General features: G+C 42.4%; 1 long non-coding RNA gene across 2 annotated transcripts in view; it reads right to left on the reverse strand.

The window, feature by feature from the left end:
• The window catches only part of LOC123343415, a 68,293-nt gene that overhangs the window by 35,994 nt on the left and 7,658 nt on the right, over nt 1-24,641 (reverse strand). For both annotated transcript variants that reach the window (XR_006572231.1, XR_006572232.1), the window contains exon 2: nt 10,002-10,147. This is a non-coding gene — a long non-coding RNA (uncharacterized LOC123343415). The remainder of the gene's footprint in view (nt 1-10,001; nt 10,148-24,641) is intronic.

Consider the following 24,641-nt stretch of genomic DNA (forward strand, 5'->3'; position numbering starts at 1 on the left):
TCCAGAGACCAAAAGACAAGAAAGGTCTTCTGAATAAATAGCCTGAGTTTACACTGACTCAGGGTCATCTTTGTCATCCAGCAAATGGACAGGACCTTTTATCCCATGGGGCCTCAATCCTTACTGGGAAGAGCTGGAAGGGCTTTGCCTACTGAGGCCCCATAAGACCAATGGGTGATCTCTTGTAAGCTTTTAGCATGAATATAGGAACTTTTGCTGTTTTTATGTTTTCTCTGTAATGCTTACACCTTTAGAATAAATACACTTTCTTATAAAGAGCTGCATGATAACTGGCAATTATGTTGTTCATAGCCTTCAAAGAATAAGCAAAGCACAAAGCAGTCTGGTTTGTTGGGAGCATCACAGTGTAGGCCAGGAACTGTGCAGCCTGAAAAACTCCCAGTCAGGAGGGAGAGAGACACCGGTCTCCACCTAAGTGAGGTGGTGGCTGAGGATCTAGGAGCCTTTGGTGGACCATAGAGGGGAAAGCAAGGCGCAATTGCCCTGAACTGTGACATGGGCAATGCAGGAAATTTGAAGACAATGACAAACAGAGAGATCTGTTATAATTCTACATGTTGAAACAAGAGCCAAGTGATCAATTATGGAAACATGGAATGGAAAACAAACCCATAAAATGACATATGGGATACATGCAGATATGAAAAATTAATAATGGACTAAACATACGTGCATTTCTTTTGTTGAAACTTGTTTTTTTTCACATAATATCAGTTTCATAGTGTTAAATGTTTCAAAGAAGAAGCTAAATAAAAATATAATTATGACTTTGCTCTCTGACAATTTAAGACATACTCATGGAAAGAGGAGGAAAATCCACCTTTGGTTTTATTACAGTGCCTGGCTCCCTTCTATAGAAATTGCTTAGCACTATCATTTGATTGACTGGATAAGTGTCAGTTTCTAGACAGGTTTCACAGCCCTTGTCTATTACTTATTATATTCTCCTATACCTTAAGTCTCAGTGAAAAGGTATTGTCGGAGAACAGAGATTTTAGGATAATATAGAGTTTTGTCTTACTATATATAGCACAGTGCACACTGAAAGTATCAAAAAGCACGTTACAGTAATGCGTTAGATATGGGGGGCCAGATCCTCAGTCGATATAAACTGATGTAGTTGCCAGGATTCCAGTGACTGGTTTGAAAGACGTATCAGTGGTTATACACTTGGCAGTAGCTCAAACACATCATTGACACTAAATTTGTTTTATTACTGGTTGCTATGGTAAAGATTTGCACCCGTGTAGCAACTTTATCTTGTGAACCCCGAACTGTTTAAGTCTTTCAGCACCTTGTGAGTTAGGCAAATATTATTATCCACATTCAAGGAAACTCAAGGAAACTGCTCAATCCTGCAAGCTGTTAAGCACCCCTGTGAGGTGCTGAGCACTTGCAATTCCCGCTATGTCAGTGAGACATGCTTAGCTCCCTGCAGGAGGCAGCCCTAAGGAACTTGCCCAAGGTCAAAAAGAATTGCTATAGGACTTATCCACTCTGGCCCTGATCCAGTGAAGCACTTGCTTAAAGTTAAGCACTGGAATAGTCCCACTGACTTAAGTGTCTGCCTGGGTCAGGGCCAGAGTACTAAGCACCTTGCAGGAATGAGCCCTTAGAGCCCAGTGCTTAAAAAAGAGTTGTGCATGTGTTTAACTTTAACACAAGTGGTTCCATTAATCCAGTAAGACTATTTATGTGCTTAAAGATAAGCGTGTACTCAAGTCTTTGCAGAGCTTGAAATGCATAAACAGACGCATAGAGTAACGGATCTGCACAAACAGACACAGATATGGCATAATACTATTTTGCATTTAGTATATTGCATCCCAAGCGTCTCAGTGCTTTTTTCAAACATTAATTAATTTGAGCATATAGCACGCTTGTGAAAGGCTGCTATCACCAGACACATATTTTTGGAAAAAATGTAAACTGATGCATAAAGGTCCTGGGCTGGCTACCAGTTTCTTGCTTTAATACTAGATCCCATTCTCTCCTCCTTGACCATTAGAGTCCTTTATGATTTACCTTTTATTACCAAACATTGTTTTCCATAAATGTCTTTTTTTTCTTAGCTCTGGGGGACAAAGGCATGGTGGGGGGCACATGGGGTCATGTGCCCCCACTGAGTTTTTGGTTGCACCCCCCAAACCAGACAGGCTGGGTGGCCCACTGAGGTTAGTCAGGGTGCGGGGGTGGCTCTCCCTCCCCAAGCCCCACGACATAGCTGGCCCAAGCCACCTAGTGTCACTGCTCACCCTCCCAAATGTCCCTCCGCACCTTCCTGGTTGTGGGAGTACGCCCCACAGTTTGAAAACCTCTGAGGGGTGGTTATGTCCCTGCCCTGAACCTTTAAATTATGCCCCTTACGAATAGTTATGTGTCACCTCTGCTGGAAGGGAGTGTGTTCTAGTAGTTAAAGACAGAACAGCCAAGCACATGAATTGGGCACTTTTATTCTGAAAAGTAGTGTGAGACTTGCAAGAGTAGAGACCTTGTTTCTAATCCCACCTCTTGCTGAAGTTACTTTGCGCAACCCCTCAGTTAATTTATTTGTAAAATGGGTGAAGTTGATTTGAAAACAAAGATACAAAGTGATTTGAAAACAATGACACCAAGCTGTTCATCAGAATACCCTACGTTAGGTACAAGCAATAAATGGACACTTTCTGGAAACAGCTCTAGCTACATCATGTCACCACAAAACATCCCCAGCAAATTTTCAATGTAGAAAGAAAAATTTCCCCTCATTTAAACGATTACAAAGAATAGATGAGGCTGACAACTGGCTTAACACATTGTAGAATAATATGAAATATGGGGCTAATAACGGAACAGCAGCTCATTCTCAAATACATCCTCACAAGCATGACACTCTGATCCCCCCTCCAAATGGAAAGGTAAGTAGTTAATAGCTTTCAGACAACATTTTTATGTTTGGTTTTGTTGCTTAGAAAAGGCCTATCAATTATAATATTTTACTTCTTCACAATCCACAAATCTCACCTCCAACGTTACAATGATTAATGACAGTGTCTGCCCAGTGTATCTGTGAGAAATAACTTCACTTATCTAGGGCGTCTATTCTGACAAAAGATTAGTGGCAGTGCCTAGCCCATCCTAACAGAGGCTGGAGATAAAAATGGTGTTTGAGACCATCCAGAGATGCTTTAATAGCTAAAATCCAAGTCCAATGCACTCCATGATGGTATTTTGGTCTGCAGAAAGTTGCCAGGGATTTTAAAAGCAACCTTCAAATTCACATATGTAGCTGTATTCCTTTTACCCACATCAGGGTCGAAGGGCTCAGCACCTCCATAGAGTCTGATCCTGCAACATCAACTACAGTGTGGACAGGACTGGGACTTCTGTGACCCCAGCTCCCTTGGTCTATAGTGTAGAATGGGGGAGTTCAACATCTTAACAGAATCTGGACCCTTCTTGAGCAAAGCCAACAGGTTTGAAAGCTAACACCATAACCCTTGGTGCATTAATGGTCACTAAAGGGACACTGTTGATTTGAAATGGACAGATTTATCTGAAAATGTTGTACCTACTTGTTTGAGAATAAAAGGAGTTAGCAGAAAAAAGAGGTTTTTTTCATTAGTTTACTTTGCATACTTGACTTCACGTTGTATACACAATGAAACGATGTAACTGCGGCCATGTAGCCTCTGCATCATGAAGAAGCTCTTGAACACAACTTTTGTTGTTATTGTTGGTAGTCAATTAACAAAGAGAGAACTAATTTAAAAGCATCTTAAAAACATCAATGAGGAGAAAGAAAACCCTTATAAAAATTTTAAGGAATTAAAGAAAAACCAGATCAGGACATACTGTTTAAAGGGCTTGTATCAGAAAATGGATTTGTCTTTAAATTAGTCAATTTAAAAAGAAATAAACTTGACAATTGACAGACACTTTTAGTGCCATTTCCTCTACCAAACATTATTACAGAAAAAGTAAATGAACTACTTAGATTTGAGGCCTGATCCTGCATTTCCTGACCATTCATACAGTCTGCCAAATGATTCCTGCCATCATGGCACATGATGTGATAAACTCATTAATCACTGACATTTTAAACTGAAAATAGGATTTATTTATTTGCGTATTTATTTGTAGGTGGGGAGGAGAATAAAAGGAACACAGGGTTGAGCTTTGTCTTGAACTGGACTGATACATTGTCTCATTTTTCAGTATATTTAGTTTTTATTCCTAAAAATATAATTTCATGTTTGTACAGTGCCTAACACAGTATGACTCAGGCCTCTAGGTACTATCATGATACATTCAATATATATATACAAAATCACTTTATTTTTTGTGTACAGAGTAATTCTCACTAATAGTAATGAGAATTGCATATGCATGTTGAGTGAAGATTATACTTCATGGACTTTAGGAAAATGGCACTATGACATAATTAGTTAAGAAAAATGAACACTGAAAGAACATTTTCTCTACAAGTATAGCCACGATAAAGCAATAAAATCTTCAAGAAAATGTGTAAAATGTATGGAATCAATCTAGTATTGCTCTCCCAGTGCAATACTGGCTTACTACTCATTATGCTATTTAATACTTTGAAAAAAATATGGTAAATGCATCAGTGTGCTTTTAAAAATCACAAAACTATATTAAGAAAAATATAGATGATGAAATGAAAAGTTATTTTTTACAAGCTGTATCTAAATGTTCAGGCTACCTGCTAGATAGATCAACACACTGAAATAGTTCCTAAGTGATTTTTAACTTATTGTCATCATAGTGTCTAGGAGTCTCAGCCATGGATCAGGACTCCATATCATATTAAAAGGATGGACGCTCAGAGTGGTTTGTAATTAATAGAGGATGGGAAAGTGTTTACAGCAAGTGTAAATATTCTCAGTTGTTAGTTAGTGATGAGGTCTGGTATAAGTGATGAAGATGTAGTGAGCTAGAGCTCTGATTTACATCAGTAGTTTGCATCCTTTCCAAGATCTCTGCTTGCTTCCCTACTTCGACCCCTCCCTGTCCCTAGTCTGTCTTTTAACTTAAGTACTTTGTATGGACTAGGACCAGAGTGTACGGCATCTTGCAAAATCAAGGTCTTAGGCAGGGCCGGTTCTTCCATTAGGCGACCCTAGGCGATCGCCTAGGGCGCCAGGATTCGGGGGGTGGCATTTTGCGCGCTCCCCACGGGGCGCGCGGGAGCTTCGGGTTCCACTCTCGTCGTGCCGCTGAAGAAGGACCTCCGCCGACATGCCGCGGAAAACAGCGGCAAGCAATTGAGCTACCGCCATCGTTTCGGCAATGACTGCCGCTGTCACCTGCGTCATTTTGGCGGAGGGTCCTTCTTCAGTGGTGCGACAGGAGCAGAACCGGAAGCTCCCGCGCGCCCCGTAGGGAGCGCGCAAAATGCCCCCCCAAAATTCTGCCTAGGGCGCCAGAAACCCTGGCGCCGCTACTGGTCTTAGGCCCCTACTGTGTAGCCACCTTCAAGCCCACCTTGTTTAGTTGGAACTGCTTCACTCTTCTCATGCCCAAACAACAGCTCTTTGAGTCACTCATTCTCTTATGAAAATAAAATTCTTTTTCGAAGCCTCTCAGTGTTGATCTCTCCAAAGACCATTTCACATTTGAACTTGCATTCCATTGTACTGGATACAGCTGTTGCAGACAGTAAGGTTCTTGGGATTAGAGCTGTGTCTTCAAGTGCACCAGGCACACTGATCACTAATGACTCTCTCAAAATAACTTCATTTTGCTAAAATGAATGATTTGCTTTCTTATTGATTTTGTGTGCAGTGTTCAATGGGACTATGACTAATGTGTTTTTAGAGAAGGGGTGGCAGTGGTTGACTCTACTTGTTTTTTGGTTGGAAATGAGATTTCAAAAAGTCTCCTGCAATTGGTATCAAAATGTGTTTGCCCTAAACCTATTCAAGAGCTCCTCATTTTAGAGTGTGTCTTGTCAATATCACAATATGGTTGAGTGTTGTCTTTTCTTGATATAACGTGCCAAGCAAGTCAGAAGAGGCGTTGTATGAATAGCAGCCTAGGCATGCCAAGTGATGATATCTGCTCATCCATCATTCCATTTAGACAAATGAGAGATTACAGAGTTATAAGAAATGGCGGCAGCAGCAGCACAATGCCTTTTGCACAAAATAAATTACCAGTTTCCTCTGATCTTTCTGACAAGTAAATTACCAGAGAAAATAGCACTGATGGAAACACAATGACAAAAATGCAGCAACTCAGCCCCCCCAAAGAAGTGTAAGCCCTTTCCTTTAAAAATACATTGTTTTATTTTAGCTGGTGGATATACTTTTCATTTTACCTTTTGCAACCTTCTGACAATTTATTTTTTGGCTTGAAATGTAAAATATCAAGAGGTAGCAAAAAAGAAAAAAAAAAGAAAGTTGCAAGCATGAGAAAACAATACTACTTTGTATTCAATCCGGCAAACACTTATACTCGTGCTTTACATCAGGTTTGTGAGTAGTCTCACTGAAGTCACTTACATGCTAAGAATTAATCACTAGTAAGTTAATTTCGCAATGCTTAAAAAATTCAAAGCAGATTTAAACATTTTTTTTAAAGTTTTAGCAAACAGAGTTCCAGTCAAATCTGCTGCCATTGCCAGCTTCTTTACTTTAGGAGTGAAGGTTTTGAAGGTATATGAAACAACAAATATACGTCCAAGCAAATCCAAAAGAGTTACTACAATGAGTGAGCAAAAGATACTGACAGTAACATCTGGTGGATACTCCACCACTAGAGCTTAAATTAAGTTCTGTGCTTAACTATTGGCTAACTTTTCTGTGCACTAAAACTAAAAAGACTGTATGGGTTGTAAGCAAAGCTGGGTGAAAACAGCAAGCCATTTTTTTCCATGTACATTTGAATGCATTATTTTGTGTATTTGCACCCCATTCATCGTTACATTTGCAACTTGATTCTAAGAGATCTGCTCATCCAATCACAGAACAAAATCATGCCATGTGACTTACGTGTCCAATTTAAACAGCTCTAATTAAAAATACTGAATATCCTCAATGAGTTCCTCATGAGCAAATACAAACTAAGAATTATTTATAGTAATTATTGGGTGAGTATTTCAACTAGCAAATACATTTGAGAAAATCACAATCTGTTCTCAGATAACTCATAAAAGAGAAAGGACACAATATTTGTTAAATAAGTTATGAATAAATTCACCCTGCTTCATTTAAAAGGAATATTTTAGAGTGCCATCTGGAACTTCTCAGAAATGAGATGCACACTCACAAGGATTGAGTCCTGGCTGGGGAAAAAGTCCTTGGATTGGTTACATTTTGAAATGCTTTGGGCTTAAGTTTTGGGACTGATTAAAGAAAACCCACTATTTTACACGTGGTAGAATTTGTATGTACCTGGATTTGAGTTCTGTGATGTGGAAAGAGAGAAAAAGTTTCAAGGGAAAAAACCCACACACACACAAAACAGACAAACAATAATTTTTATGGTTGAGGGAGCAGAAGCAAACCTGCCAAACATGATATTGTTTTTAACACAATAATTCTCTTTTGGGAGAATCAGGGAAGAAGGTTCACGGCAAGAAAACAAGACTAGGTCAAATCCGGACATCTGAAAACTTTGAGTCAGAAATGTATCCACTGTTGTCTCTCATCTTAGACTGTAAGCTTTTTAGGGCAGAGACTATTTTTTGTATGTGTTTGCACAGAGCCTAGCAAATAGGACTGGGGCCTCTGAAGGTTACTGTAATGCACATAAATAATAATGTTTAAATAACCTACACCCTGAGTTCTCTTTGCTTTAATTGGGCTTTGTGTATTCACAGGGGTCTGCCTCTCTGCACAGAGCTCATTGCACAACCAAGGCCCTAATAGGTTCCAGGCTTGACAAAGCCCTGGCTGGGATGATTTAGTTGGGAATTGGTCCTGCTTTGAGCAGGGGGTTGGACTCGATGACCTCCTGAGGTCCCTTCCAACCCTGATATTCTATGATTCTATGATAGTACAGAACACACTAGAAATGCCACAGATGGTTTGTGGTACAGTAGATAACCTCTAGTGTGTTGTATTTTATGTTATCTTCTACTTCTCTCTTTGGTGTATTTCCTTTATAAACCACTGAATTACAACTTTTCCTTCCTTATTAGAGTTTCTGTTGGAAGATTCACCTCCCCCCCGCTATATTTGCAGAGTACAAACTACAACTGGATCCACATAACCAGACTTTGAATATATATATATATATATATATATATATATGTGTGTGTGTTCAATCACTTGGTGGAAACAATGTCTACTCAAAGTTGTGTGGCTATATAATTATGCTAATTACAAGGGAACAAATCCCAACCGGGTTTTTAAATCAGAGCTGCACAAGAGAATTAGGAGAACAGAGAAATATGACAAAGAAACAGAAATCAAGCTGCTCAAACGCTCAGTTTTCCATGTTGAATCTGTATGTGGGAGTTATAGCATTAATGCTGCTAACTAGTAATAGTGTAGTTTTTCCTCTAGCAAAATGTAAACATAATTATACAACTATGGCAGAAGGAAAACACTTGTCAATTTCCAGAGTGGAATCATCAGATTTTTCTTGCCAAAAATATTAAGTACTGTAGCACTCACAAGTGATGTTAAGCACTGTAGTATTTTTTTTCAGTATAAATGTATCCTCTTTGGGGGGATTAAGTGTTGTTTTACAAAAAAAAAACAACCCCTGGGTAATGTGTCAGAGCTCCGTATTTACACACATTATTTTTTTTTAAATCTGGACTCTGCTCCCAGGTCATCTCTGGGAAATAGGAAGTGATTTTTCCCCAGCTAAAAAGAAATGATCCCTGTGTGACTATAAAGGTCAGGGATCAATAAAGGTCTCACCACACAGATTATCACCAAGTTCTGAATGATCAGGCGTTCACACCACCAACTAGCACCTTTATGGTACTCTCATAAAACAGGCATGGAATGAATTGGGATAGAGACTGAAAACCCACTAGAACAGGATTAAGGCTGATGGGCAGAAGCTCACATTGCCACTGTGACTGCAGTAGCTTAATAAAGGAATTTATACCCCCGGCCTGACAATCCAGCATTTTGTATAAGCGCTAAGCTAACATTTTTAAGGGAATTTTAAAAAAGCCTTCCTAATAATCAGATCTATATCTTTTATTTTTCTGATCTCTGGTTTGTTTGTTTGTGCCTCTACATTCGATACATTTCCCATTTAGAACAGGAGGACTTGTGGCACCTTAGAGACTAACACATTTATTTGAGCATAAGCTTTCATGGGCTACAGCCCACTTCATCGGATGCATGTAGTGGACAATAATTAATTAATTTGCACATTGGACCCCATCAAATTAGGCTTGAATAAAGACTGGGAGTGGATGGGCCATTACACAAAGTAAAACTATTTCCCCATGCTTATTTCCCCCCTCCCCCACAAAATTCCTCACATCTCCTTGTCAATTGCTGGAAATGGGGCCATTTTCATTACCACTACTAACAGTTCTTTTTCTCTCCTGCTGATAATAGCTCACCTTAACTGATCACTCTCCTTATATTGTGTATGGTAACACCCATTGTTTCGTGTTCTCTGTGTATATACATCTTCCTACTGTATTTTCCACTGCATGCACCCGATGAAGTGGGCTGCAGCCCACGAACGCTTATGCTCAAATAAATGTGTTAGTCTCTAAGGTGCCACACGTCCTCCTGTTCTTTTTGCAGATAGAGACTAACACGGCTGCTACTCTGAAACCTGTCATTTCCCACTTAGGAACTCATCTTTTTCTTTTTTCTTTTTTTGCTGAGATGTGTAATCTTCTGTACTGAACACCGCTACATTTTCTACAGCATTTTTCGCTGTGCTGAACTCATGCATGTTATAATGTAAATACAATGTTTATGCACATAGGACAGAAAGTTTAAAAAGATCTTTGTTTACATATTGTTAGATTGTTCTTTTTTATCTTTGCTTACCTGTCAGTGAGAGAAAAACAAATTCCTTTCACAAACTTGAAATGCAGGGACTGACTCTCTCTTTACTGGTTTTACACTGGTTCAACTCTATTGATGTCAGTGGTGTTACTTTTGATTAAGTCTGGTGAGAGTTACTTCATGCAAAACTGAATAAAGAGAAAATTAAAAAATAAGAAATCTTTAAATCACCATTCAAACATCTTCCTTCCAGCTACAAGAGAGCACCTATGCTAAGCTTTTTCTAGCCACTTATTCAACCTGGAAGGTCTAACTTCACTATTGCTACCCTTGAAAGTGTTTAAGGTGGTCATTGTACATACCAAGTCAGTCTGTCATGATAATCAAGCACAGCAGTAGCCGTGTGGGTCTCAGGATATTAGAGAGACAAGGTGGGTGAGGTAATATATTTTATGCGACTACTTCTGTTGGTGAGAGAGACAAGCTTTCGGGGCACACAGAGCTCTTCTTCAGGTTAAGGTCAAGAAGAGCTCTGTGTAGTTGGAAAGCTTGTCTCTCTCACCAACAGCAGTTGGTCCAATAAAAGATTTTACCTCACCCACCTTGTCTCTCATGATAATCAAGTGACAAATAGGAGCTCTTCTTCATTTTAAAAGTGGTCTATGGATTTCCAGTCTCATTAATTGGGAAAAAAAATCAAGTGACCCTGGGGAATATTTCAGGCATTTTGACAGATCTGAGTTATATCCTGGTTAAGTCTTAATGACCTTTGCTATACTGGACATCTTACTTTATGGGAGATTTATTCAGGGAAATAAGTAATTAGAATACCACCTTCTTTGATTTATGTTCTGTCCTTTTTGCAATGCACCACAGTATTGTGCTTTCCCTTCTTTACAATAGTCTTGCACTCATTTTGATGGATTTAAGAAGTTTCCTACAATAACGCCCAAATCTATTGCCTTATCAGTATGCTACAACACCTTCCCAGGCCTTTCACACTCTGACTTTTAGAGCTTTTTGCACTGACTTATTATCCCATCTATTTGTCTGCATCAGACCACATTTGTCACATTCCAACTCTTCAAGGCTAAGTCAGATGTTTATAAATTCTATGCTTAAATAATCTTAACTTCCTACGAGCTGGCTTCATTGTCTCACAATTTAAGATGCCTTCTGAATTGATGCATATTAGAACCATCTGCAAACGGCTGGATATGGAACACATATCCCAACCTACTGTGAAAAGTCAGTTGTTGGATGAGCATTCATAAGAAGATTTAGGCCTGGTCTACACTAGGACTTTAAATCGAATTTAGCAGCGTTAATTCGAACTAACCGCTCAACCGTCCACACCAGGAAGCCATTTAATTCGAACTAGAGGGCTCTTTAGTTCGAATTTGGTACTCCACCCCGACAGGTGGAGTAACGCTAAATTCGACATGGCTAGCTCGAATTAGGCTAGGTGTGGATGCAAATCGAACTTAGTAGCTCCGGGAGCTATCCCACTGTGCACCACTCTGTTGACGCTCTGGACAGCAGTCCGAGCTTCGATGCTCTGAGCAGCCACACAGGAAACAACCCGGGAAAATTTGAATTCCTTTTCCTTTCTGGACAGTTAGAATCTCATTTCGTGGTTGGACATCGGGGCGAGCTCAGCAGCACCGGCAGCAATGCAGAGCTCTCCAGCAGAGGAGTTCATGTAATCTCTGAATAGAAAGAGGGACCCGGCATAGACTGACCGGGAACTCTTGGATCTGATCAGTGTGTGGGGCGAGGAGTCTGTGCTTTCGGAGCTGCGCTCCAACAAACGGAATGCAAAGACCTACGAGAAGGTCTCCAAAGCCATGATCCAGACAGAGGATACAGCCGTCATGCAACGCATCGCCGCGTGAAAATCAAGGACCCCAGACAAGGCTACCAAAAAATCAAAGCGGCAAACGGACGCTACGGAGCCTGCCACCACTGCCCCACCAGTGACCATGGACTCTGATGATGGGACAGTGTCGACGGACAGTTCCTCGACGATGTTCACGGACGGGGAAGATGAGGAAGTGTTTGTGGAGGACGAGGCAGGCGAGAGCGCTTACAACACTGGTTTCCCCGACAGCCAGGATCTATTCATCACCGTCACGGAGATCCCCTACCAACCCTCCCCGGCCATGAACCCGGATCCTGAATCAGGGGAAGGAGCAGTCGGTAAGTGCTTTAACCATGTTAACTTTTATTCTTAATATAACAGGAATCTGAAGTGTGTGAGAAGGAGGTCTCTCTATATATGGTGATAGAACAGAAATCCTCCTGGGAGATCTCCACGAAGCTCTCCTTCCGTTAATCGATAAGCATCAGCAGGAGGTTCCTGGGGAGAGCTGACTTATTGGGTGCTCCGTGATAACACCCTTTTCCGCGCGAGGCTTTCATGCGGTATTCAGGGAGCATTGCCTCCCCGAGCACGGCTGCATCGGTCCGTGGTTTGTGATAGATTTCACCCAGCATGCGCTCTCTATCTCCTTCAGTGCCCGTCCTCACGATGATCTCGCTAGGAGACTCATGCATCTAAGTAGTGGAATTACTGTTATGGTGCGCCTGGTCCAAAGTATTTTTAATAAATCCACGGACAGACGGCATAGCACAGACTCAGCACGCAGCAGCGTGACGAGTGTAACGGAAAGCCAAAGAATATAATGGACGCTCATGGAGGGAGGGGGGAATGAGGACGCAAGGTATCCCACAGTTCCTGCTGTCTCCGAAAAGTATTTGCATTCTTGGATGAGCTCCAAATGCTTCTAGGGTCAAACACAGTGTCTGCGGTGGGTCAGGGCATAGTTCGACAATTTGCGCACACACCCCACCCACCACCGGAAGTGAAAGGGAAAACAATCCTCTCTTGACTCTTTTACATGTCACCCTATCTTTACTGAATGCTGCAGATAGACGCGATGGTGCAGCACTCAACACCAACATCCTTGCTCCCCTCCGCCATGGGTGGCTGATGGTACAATAGGACTGATATCCATCGTCATCATCAGCCTATTGGCACATGGGGCAGCGCAAAAGGACTGGTAACCATGCGTACTAGCATCTGTGAGGTCGATCAAGGGCGCCTGGCCCTAATTTTTCATGGTAGATGGTGCAGTATGGCTGGTAACCGTACTCATCATTGCAATAGGGGGCTGAGCTCCATCAGCCCCCACCCTTCCTGTGTAAAGAAAAGATTGAATTGCCCCTGGACTAGCAGAGGGATGATGGGCTCCTTCATCCACAGTAATTAATGTCCTGCCTGGACTATCATTGCAGCTGGAGGCTTCCTTCCACTCATTTCTCACAAACAAGTCACTGTGTCTTATTCCTGCATTCTTTATTACTTCATCACACAAGTGGTGGGACAATGGTATGGTAGCCCAGGAAGGCTGTGGGAAGGCCGGAATGAACAGGTGGTGTTGTTGCAGGAGCACCTCCTGTGAATAGCATACAGCTCCAAATTTATGCAGGATCGGACACAGAGCAGCTGTGCTATCTGGTTCTATGATACAGTGGTTCTCTAGTACACTTGCCCATAATCTAGGCAGGACTGATTCTATTTTTAGATACCAAAAAGGAGGGATTGACTCAGGGAGTCATACCCAATTTTTGCTTTTGCGCCCCTGGCTGCTCGGCCAGGGGCACTTATGACAGCACCAAATGGTGCAGTGCAAAAGGACAGGTAACCATGCCCATCTTATTACCATCTTATTACCAATTTATGGTATGGTAGATGGTACAATATGGCTGGTAACCATCTCTGCTGTCATGCAAAAGCAAAAGCATGCTGCTGTGTAGCGCTGCTGGCCCGCCTCTGTCAGCGGCATCTAGTACACATACGGTGACATACACAAAAGGCAAAACAGTGTCCATGGTTGCCACGCTATGGCGTATGCCAGGGCAATTCTGGGAAAACGGGCTTGAAATGATTGTCTGCCGTTGCTTTCCCGGAGGAAGGAATGACTGGCGACATTTACCCAGAATCCACCGCGAAAATTATTTGTGCCCCAGCAGGCACAGGGGTCTCAACCCAGAATTCACAGAGACAGCCTAGACTCAGTTAATTGTTCGCAAAAATGTATCTTTGCAAGGAATTCACTCCCTGTTTCCCATCTCACAGCTTCCACTGTCTCCAGACCTGCCACAGCATCCCCCTCACAGAGGCTGGCAAAGATTAGGCGGAGAAAGAAAAAGACAAGGGACAAGATGTTCGATGAACGTATGGGCTGCTACCTAGCCGAGGCGGACCAGCAGAGCCAGTGGAGGGAGACCGTCTCTCTGTACCAGCGCTCACACAGCGAACGGGAGGAGAGGTGGCGTGAGGAAGACAAGCAGGCGACTCAAACAATGATTGGACTAGTGAGGGAGCAAACGGACACACTCAGGCGCCTTGTGGATGTTCTGCAGGACCGCAGGAGGACAGAGCCCCCCTGCAGTGTATCTGCAACCGCCCTCCCCCGCCACAAAGTCCCATACCCCCCTCACCCAAAATAACCAGAAGGAGGGGCGCCAGAGGCCGTGTAAACTGTCACTGCACCCCAGCAGAGTGCTCAAGTACCCAAAAGCTCTCATACCCTACATTTGCAGAAGTCATTCCCTTCCGGACTCACACAAGTCCCAATCCCAGTTCCATCCCCTAAGTGTCTACTTAAGTAATAAAAATACTTTGCTGTTAATTACTGTTTCCGTCATGTTTTTTCAAAGAAGACTGTGTTTGAATGGGGGGCGTGGGGAAGGGGGTTGTTAATTGCATAGGACAGTCACCTTTCCCAGGGTACAGACACGGGGGCAGGATCAGCAGCGGGTCACACACACAGTGCAGTCAGTAGGCACCATGGTCGGTATGGGAGGTGGTTTCCAGGTTCTGTGTGGGCGGGGGGGATGTGACTTTGTAGCGGGGGAGGGCGGTTACAGATCTTATACAGCGGTCCTTGTCCTGGACCGCTGAGTCACGCAGCAGAGGAATCTGTATCCGTACTCCTCCGCCACAAGGTCACATATCCCCCCGCACACAGAATTCGAAAAAGAGGGATGGCAGGCTCCGTTGAAAGAAGCATTCCGGCACTGCGGACCGCTCTAGGAGCAGGAGCCTGTCATTCGTTGAGTTTAGAGGCAGTCTTTACATCACCGCACACCCTACCCAGCACAGTCTGCCTCCCAGTTTCAACCCTTTAATGCAAAGTCATGAATAAAGAAACCTTTCTTCAGTAACAATGGGACATGTATTTTATTTTTACACGTGTGTTGGAAGTGGGGGAAACGGGGTGAACGGGGTATGTAACCGAAGAGGAGAGTCAACAGTCAGTGGGTAAAGAAACAGGGGCAGGTTCAGCTTCTCTGTAAAGAAAATGAACAGTCACAGGTCACGCTGCTCGCTGGTATTTGAAGAGTTCCTTGTCGCTGTCCCAGGCGCCTGTATAGGGCTTCATGAGCAAGTGCATTAGCGGGCAGGCTGGGTCCCCGAGGGTGACTTTAGGAATCTGCTTATCCACAACAGCTATTTCGTGGTCCGGGAAGAAACTACCTTCCTGCAGGCGTCTGAGCAGCCCACAGTTCCTGAAAACACACGCATCATGAACCTTGCCCAGCCACCCGACGTTGATGTTTGCAAAACGTTCCCTATGGTCCCCCAGTGCTTGCAGCACCATTGAAAAGTAGCCCAATTTCTCATCAGCTGACTGTGGAAGAGGTGGACGATAAAGTGCGAGGAGGAGAAAACGGCGATGATCGCAGCGGGCTCCATGCTTGCAGTGCTGTGGCGTCCGCGCTGTCACTGACCAGAAAAGTGCACGAACAGATTACCCGCAGGCGCTTTCAAGGAGGGAGGGAGGGAGGTTGTGATTGACGGTTCAATGACGACACTTACCCAAAACCACCCTCGACACATTTCTCCCCCCAGCAGGCATTGGGGGCTCTACCCAGCATTCCAATGGGCAGCGGGGACTGCGGGAACTGTGGGATAGCTTCCCACAGTGCACCGCTTCCAAAGTCGACGCTGGCCCTGTGAATGTGGACTCAGAAATTCGAATTAGTGTATTTAGTATGGATACACAAATTCGACTTCATAAGGTCGAATCCACAAATTCGAACTAAGTTGATTCGAAATAGTCTTGTAGTGTAGACAAGGCCTAAGGTGCTCTGCATGTTGTTCAAAAAAGTTGTACTATATTTCTTTCATTCACTGGCCTGCTATTTTATATTCTCCCACAAAGTGGGAAGGAAGAGAGAGAGAGGTTTTTGCTATTATTTCTTTAACACTTGGACAGTACTCAGATTGTATGGTGATGAGGGATATGAATGGATTTGTATCCCTAAAGGTTTTTGAAAGCAGAATTGCTGCTTAAACCATGTAGAACAATAGTCACAAATAGAAATGGCAGAAGCACAAAACTCATGGCAGGAAAGAACTAATCATGGGTGAACCTCAAGGTTCAGTGGTTCAGGTGAGCTAAGCACCCAGAAGTTCAGATGTTTATCTAAACCTAACCCAAACTATTCCATGCTCTTTTTTTGTTCAAATAAGCTGGAAATCTCATGAGAACAGACTTTTCTTGTGAAATTTCTACAACTTCCATCTAGCGAGGCCAGAATTACTGCAAGATGGACTTAGTTGGTTTTTTATTTGTTTGTGATATTTTTGTCAGTTCTGCTTTCAATCACAGCTGGAATGAAGAAATTCAGAGGTGCCCTCAAATGACACAAATGCTGTCTGGATATTTCAAACCTCCATAAATGGTTCGTTCTGACTCTGGGAAATATGCTGGATTAGTTTGTATTTTATCCAAATTGCTGCAGGCATCCTTAAATATGAATGTAAAGCCTGGAGCCTTCTTTGGGCCTGGGAATAGTGGATTTGAAAATAACAAAGCTCAGGAACAGGATTTTAATAAGGTTAGATTGTAACTTGCATTAAAGAATTGTGCAGAGGCGTATGGGGAAGTGAGAGCCCTTCTTGCATCCACCCCTGTGGAGGCTAGTTGGAATTTGGGTCTGAGTGGGCAGGACGTGGGTGGGGAACAATGAGGATTGGGCTAAGCCTTTGCTCCTGCTCCCCTTTCTTCTGCCCAAATACTGGCCAAAATTGCTGAGCATCAGCCAGGAAGGTAGTAATTGGCTCAAAGTATAGACCAGCAACAAATTGCTACCTCGTGGAGTAAAGGAGAATCAGAGAGGGAATTGTGCCTCCGAAACGTCCTTTTCCATCTGCAGTAGCTACATTTACCTCAATATTCTGAGTATTTCTTTTACGAAGCCTGAAAAGTACCACAAACACAATGTTGAAGGCAAATATTGTGGGCTGCAGTAAAATTCCATTTCTGAATGGCACCCACTGTACTTCATGTAGAAATTCTAGACCGCTGCCACTTATGCACCATGCATATCAGGAAAGTGTGACTTGCTCCTGGAAGTCCCCCTATTCCCTCCTGCACAAAGGGGAACACAGTGCCTATATATTTCTTCTAAAAGGGATTGTTCTTTGATTATCACTGGCCAGCTGACTTTCAGAGAGGCACAGATATTAAGCAGAGGATAAAAAAGCTTAGAAGGGGAAAAGGTAAAGGAGGAAGGAGCAGAAACAGTGAAGTAAGCCATTGCCTAAGATCCACTCTCTGACATACCTCAGATGCTACAAACATGTTTACAGAATGGTTCAAAACAAGATAGAAGTGATCATAACACACGTTATTTTGGACTATCGACTTCCTGGAAAAAGGGAACCTTTCGGTAAAGAGACACTGTCCCTTCCATATCTTCTAGATCAGTGATTTTTAAACTGCTTAGGCTGCATAACCTTTTCCAAATAATGTAGTCTACCATGAACCCCCATCTGAGATAGGCAGAGGTGATGCCGGGGTGGGGGGAGGTGGGCATACACGATCACATGCTCCACCCCAGATTTCTGCCTTCCATTTAGCAATAGCTTCTAGAAATTTTCAAACTGTGGGGTGTGGGTGGTCCATTGAGGTGAGTCAGGGGGTGGAGCTGGCACTCCCTTTTTGAGCCCCGCTACGCTAGGCTGGCCCAAGCCGCCTGGTGTCACTGCTTGCCCCTTTGAATGTTCCTCTGCAGCTCCCCTATGGGTGTGCGCCCCACAATTTGAAAACCTTGGTACTAAATAAAATGCATTATCTGCCATTACAGGATTTTTCTCATGTGCCTCCTGATGAGAGCTTGTGTGCCCATAAGGGTATGCGTACCCCAGTTTGAAAACAACTACTCTAGAAGCTCCCCCAGCCCCAAAACATGTTCTTCATAGGCCAACTCACCCACAGCCACATCCTGATCTCAGCCAGGCACTTTGAAAGCAAAGTCACTCTACCATCTGAGTTTACCAAATAAGAGAGTTAGAAGTAACTGTGTGACATTATTAATGGCATCAGGATCCAATTCCCTCACTGTCTCTTCCAACAGCCTCACATACACATTGAACTGGAAAGGATCCCAGGGGAACATCCTGTCCAGAGGGCAATGGAGGCAGGCGTGTAATTCACCAATACCACCCACTGAGATCTAACTAGAAGGAATGTGCGGAATCACTTAAAACAATCCTATTTACCTCAGCTAGAGTCTGCAGATGCATCCACAAAATCTCATGTTCAAAGGTCTCAAATGCTGCTGACAGTTCTAAAAGAATCAGCAAGGACACTCTTCTACTGAGGCACAAAAAAAAGCCAGACTTTAGCCATTGAAACTATAGAAATATGATGGGAAGATGGAAAATAGCCTTCCATATACTGTACAAACTATCTTTGATTGCCAGGAAATCAATAGATTCTGCAGAGCATTGTGGTGAAATCCAATACTCCAAATCATCAAGCAAATGTGTGTGGTTATTTGTCTGTGTTGCTAATAAGGCATCCTTTGATCTTCATGTTCCTTTCTTGATAGAATTGTCAAGTGTAATACAAGAGATGTCTTGCCTACTGGATCTAATTGCAATGAAGAGTGAGTCACTAAAAAAGATTTTGTTAAAATATCTTAAATATAATAATTGAAATAATTAACAATCAAACAGAAAACTGACCTCTTGACAGTCTGATGATGCAGGACTAAAAGAATTGGCTTTCCCCCATTTGAAATCTTTGGAAATCAGATTGTTTCCAAGTTGCTGCAATTAAGTTCTATAGTTTTCTTTGTTTTTTGTTTTGTTTAAAAATCTGTTTGGTCTATTGAACAGCTGGTGTAACAAATGGTAAATGAACCAAACGAATGTTTAAAATATTTATATTGAATCTACAGCAATTATTACATTTTCCCCTGGGAAAACCTATCCTTATAGACTTAGTTTGAAAAAAATCAATTTGGCCGTCTCTCTCTAATACATCCATTACCTTAGTATGTAGGAACCAAACTAGCCCTGCTGGTTCTTGGCAATAGCTCTCTTCAGTTAATGGAGATGCTATATTTTAAAAGTGTCAGGTATTTCTAAAATCCTTCTAAATTCCTTCTAAAACATATATTATACATTAAAAAACATGTTAAAAAGAACATTCAAGTTGTAAATTCAAGCACTCAAAAGTTAGGAAATGACAGAATTAAAGGTACCTGATGCAATGTTAATTCACCCCCCCACACACACCCCGGGAGTGCAGAAGAACATTTGGGGGGGGGCGCAGTAGGGCCTGGGCCAGCCTGCACCGGGGGGGGGGGGAACAGGGCACCACCCAGCTCCACTGCGCCCCCAGCTCTGTTCCAGCCCCAGCCACATCCCCCCAGCTCCTGGCCCTACACCTGGCCTAGCTGTGGCTATGGCAGCCCCCACTGCGGCCTGGCTGCAGCATTGCTCCCATCCCTGCCCCTGACCCCAGCCTCGGCCCCTGGCTGCAGCTCTGTTCCCAGGCTGGGGTGGGGCCAGGAGCAGAGCCCAGGTGTGACTCCATTCCCAGCCCCGCTCCTGGTCCCAGTCTTGGCCCCCTTACTCATTTCCCCGTCACAGGAGCCGTGGCCCCGCTCCCTGCTTCGGGGGGGTGGGGGGGTGTGACCCTGAAAAGTTTGGGGACCACAGGTGTATGCATTAGGATACAATCTTTCCTTACGTGAGCACATATTATTCTTTTCACAGGACCCTTGCCTCACTCAGTGCACAGGATGGACTGTGCTCACTTCATGAGCAGTATTCAGTATTTTGTTTTCTTCTCATTGTTCAATGTGTGGTCCTGTGCCTTATTTACTGCACATTATTCAAACTCTGCTTGGCTATTCAAACCCATTGCCTTGACAGTTCCAGTCTTTCATCCGTCCAAGTTCCAGTCCCAGTTTCTCTCTCCCTCCCTCCATCTGAGTCAGGGGCTTTCCTCCTCTACACTGTGTGGGCTCCATCATGGGGGTGGTGTTATTGAGTGTGGAGGAGAGACAAGCTCCCTATTATCAGTTCCAGTGCCCAGCCAGACCCTGGCCTAGAGCAGCCATTAGAGGGTAAATCCAGCTTCACCCCAGGAGCCCTGAGCTGTAGCTTGATCATTTGCTTTGTAGGGATTGTGCACATGTAGCCTGGTCGTACTAGAAGCTGTGAGAGGCTCAAGCATGCTCCTACATGTGACCAGTCTAGGCATGCACCATCTAGAATTTTCAGAGCTTTTAGCTGCTAAAATCTAAGAAGTCTATTCTGAGCATGTGCAGACTGTGACTTTTCAGGCTTACTACTTGGCCAAATTTGAGTGGATTTTTACAGGAACAGCAAAAGGCACATGACTGATTCAAAAGCCGCCCCCTGCCAAATTTCAAGTACCTACTCCAAAGGATGAGGATGCTACAGCTTCTCAAATAAAAGTTCACCAGAATTTTTTAACATTGAAAAACACACATTATTGTTGTCAGAAATGTTTCATTTTGGCTGAAAATTTCCAGAAAAATCAGCTGGAGGCAGATGGGGGAATTGCATCCCAAATGGTTAAAGTTTGGCAAAGTTATAAGTAATTGTAAACAGCGTCCAATGAGACATGTCGGGCAACCCTAATAATGAGTGGTGCTAATAACCTCAGATATGTACCATAATTGGAAACATTTATTTTACTATCTAAAGCCCTGATTCTGCAAATATTTATGCATGTTTCACTCCATGCACTATGAGCAATTCCACTGACTGCAATAGGCTACTTTGTGGAATCAGGGAATTTAGTATTAAAATTTCCTACTAGAATTTTCCTTGAAAGGGTTTAGAGGAAGGGTGGATACTATTTGAGTACTCTTTTGTCTTTTGCAACCTGGGCTCTGGTTCATTAAGAAAGAATTGACCCAGAATTGGGACGTGTGGTGGCAGATTCACAGTATTGCATTATCCCAGTGAATTTCCCAGCAGGATTGGAAAGCAGTTCACACATCATGTATTCATTTGGTCTGAATGAAAAACCAATAGTAACACTGCAACTATTTTTTTTCTTGGAGACTATACTTTAAAGTGTATCCAGATATCCACTTGGGAAACTTGGCATGCTAGAGAAACATGTGGAAAAGATTTGAGCAAATTTGACTTGACCCAGATCCCACCAGAGGAAAAGTGTGCATGTACAAAATAGGCTTACATAGCCAAGCACACAGAGAAAGAGAAGTCAGCAAAGCCTGCACATGTACTGTTTAGTTGTCAGATTAACAATCGTTTGGGAAATTTTGCCATAAATTGGAAGAAACCCCAAGTTACAGATTATGTGGGGTTATGTCCACACTGCAGCTAGGATGTGTGATTCCCAGCACAGGTAGACAAATTAGCCACCCAAACTTGAACCCAGGGCAGACTTGGACTCTGGCAACTAGCCTGAATCGCTGCCTGTGCTGCAATGTCCACACTGCTATTTTTAGCATGTTAACTCAAGCTGAGGTAGTGTGAGTCTGTCTACCTGTGCTAGGTATCACACCTCCCAGGTGCAGTGTAGACATACCCTAGGTCGGTATGTGTTTTCCTTATTCACAAACCTGTTCACTCAGTCTTTATATTACCTGCTATTAAAATAGCTGTCATTATATAAAATAAAAGATAGAAATGCAAATAAAAAATGAGGACATCTCCAAATTTTAGCCATACTGGATCACACCAATGGCCCATCTAGTCTACCTGTTTCTGGCTAGCCCATGCCTGTTGCTTCAAACAAAAGGTACAAGAAATCTTGCAGTCAGAATTTATGGAATAACCTCTCCATAGAAAATGTTTCTTCCTAAACTCCATTAGTTAAAAGATGGCTTGTGCTCTGAAGCCTGAGGGCTTATATATCTTCCACTGTGATTTATCCTGTTGTATAAAGATATATACATCTAGATATCCATTGTCCAAACCCACATGAATTTCATCCAGAATAATTTCGGTGTAGATGTGTATTTGTTGTATAAAGAATTTGATTGATATTAACCAATCAGGTCTATTTAATAATATGCACCATGATCTTCTTCTCTACTACTTGGATTTTCATTCAGCATATATTACTTCTTTTCCTTCTATATTATTTTTCCTTTTTTGTACCTGGCAATGGACAGTCCTCTACCACTAATATTCTGCTTTATAATGTTCCTCAGGAGATCAACCTTACTCTTTATTTATCTCTTCCTTCTTGGCCACCTTCGGTTAATTCAGCCTTCAGTATCACTCTGTGTGGATGATACCCACATTTCTACTTCCTTTTCTCCTTACATCCTTTCAGCATTTCTCAGCCTAGTCAACTCATGACCCTGCAGTAAATGCCTTCAACTCAATCCATTAAAAACTGATCTTATACTTCTGTCTGCATTCTGATACCTCCACCTCACTCATTGATTCGTTTCATGTTTGCTTTTCCCACACCTCTGAGGTTTGTAAACCTGCTTGCTTTCTGTTATTTGACATTGAAACAGTTTCCTTAATACACAATTCTAACTACTTTTCATGCCTTCCTTTTCCACTGTCATTTCTTTTTCCATGATCTTCCCAAGGCGGTACTTCAAGCTATCCAAAATGCAGTAGCTCATCCTTTCACACAGACATGGAAATGGGAATACATTGCCTCCATTCTCAGTCATCTACTGGTGGCATCCCGTCCATTTCAGATCCCAGTATTTGTTTTAGTTATCCACAGGTTTACCTATAAAGAATGTGACTGACATGTCATATCCACTTTATTAACTATTCAACATTCCTGGCCTTCTACGTTCTTTATATATGTTCATTATTAAATAGCTAATGTCTGAGGAATTCTCTAACCTGATGCTTTTTGTTGATTTAAATTACTGTTATTTCAATAATGCAGAGAAGAAATAAAGCCTAAGTGCACACAGATGGTGGGCCCACAATGTTAATTAAGATTGTGGACCTACCATCTGTGTTCACTTGGGTTTTTATCTACTATATTTACTGTATGTTTCCTTCCTCAGTTAAAATATATGTAAAGCAGATAGTAAAGTAATGATTATATTTATGACATAGGCACAGATGCACCTTAGGATGGATGCTTAATGGACTTAGAAGCATCATTGCAACCTTCACAACTGCAGTGATTCGCTGCTCATCTAGTACAAAAACTGTGCACACTGGCAATGGATTTGCTTGTACTGTGGAAGATTATGTTTTTGGTGCACTTTTTTTTCAGTTATTGTGCTGACCAAATGTAGAATCTTAGATTCCAGTGCCAGAGGGACCATTGTGATCATCTAGTCAGATCTCTTATCTAACACAGGCCATGCAACTCTTAACAAAAATTCCTAGAGCAGATCTTTTAGAAAAACATCCGAACTTGATTTAAAAATTGTCAGTGATGAAGAATCCACCATGATTGCTCCAATGATAATTGCTCTCACAGTTAAACATGTATGTCTTATTTCCAGTCTGAATTTGTCTAGCTTCAACTTCCAGCCAGTGGATTCTCTGATAGATTGAAGAGCCCATTATTAAATATTTTTTTCCTCATGTAGATACCTCTCCATAAAGTCACTCCATAACCTCCTCTTCCTTAAGCTAAATAGACTGAGCTCTTTGAGTCTATCATTCTAATCCTAAGGCATGTTTTCTAACCCTTTAATCATTCTTTTGGCTTTTCTCTGAACCCTCTCCAATTTACCAACATCCTTCATGACTTGTGGAAACCAGAACTGGACACAGTATGCCAGAAGTGGTCACTAAACATAGAGGTAAAATAACCTTTCTGCTCCTACTCAAGATTCCTCTATTTATGCATCCTAGCATTGCAAATATGTCAGTTGTGCGTGGGAGATGTGTAGTACCTGCCCTAATTCATGCAAGTGAGGCATCTTTGGGTGAACTTCTGGCCCCATTGAAGTCAATGGGAGATGGAACAAACTAATTTGTAGACCTTGAGATCTTTAAACAATGAAGATCCTTAAAGTGAGAGAGAGAGAGAGAATTTTATAACATTTACTCACTCATTGCCAGCATGTCTTGCTATTGGAATAATCGTAGAATCATAGAAGTGTAGGACTGGAAGGGACCTCAATAGGTCATCTAGTCCACTCCCCAGCACTCAAGGCAGGACCAAGTAATAAGTAGACCAACCTGTTCTTAAAAACTTCCAATGATAGAGATTCCACAACCTCCCTAAGTAATTTGTTCCAGTGCTTAACTATCCTGACAGTTAGGAAGTTTTTCCTAAAGTCCAACCTAAACCTTGTTTGCTGCAGTTAAAGCCCATTGCTTCTTGTCCTATCCTCAGAGGTTAAGGAGAAAAATATTTCATCCTCCTTCTT

The sequence above is a fragment of the Mauremys mutica genome, chromosome 10 (assembly GCF_020497125.1).
Source record: "Mauremys mutica isolate MM-2020 ecotype Southern chromosome 10, ASM2049712v1, whole genome shotgun sequence".
Lineage (NCBI taxonomy): Eukaryota > Metazoa > Chordata > Testudines > Geoemydidae > Mauremys > Mauremys mutica.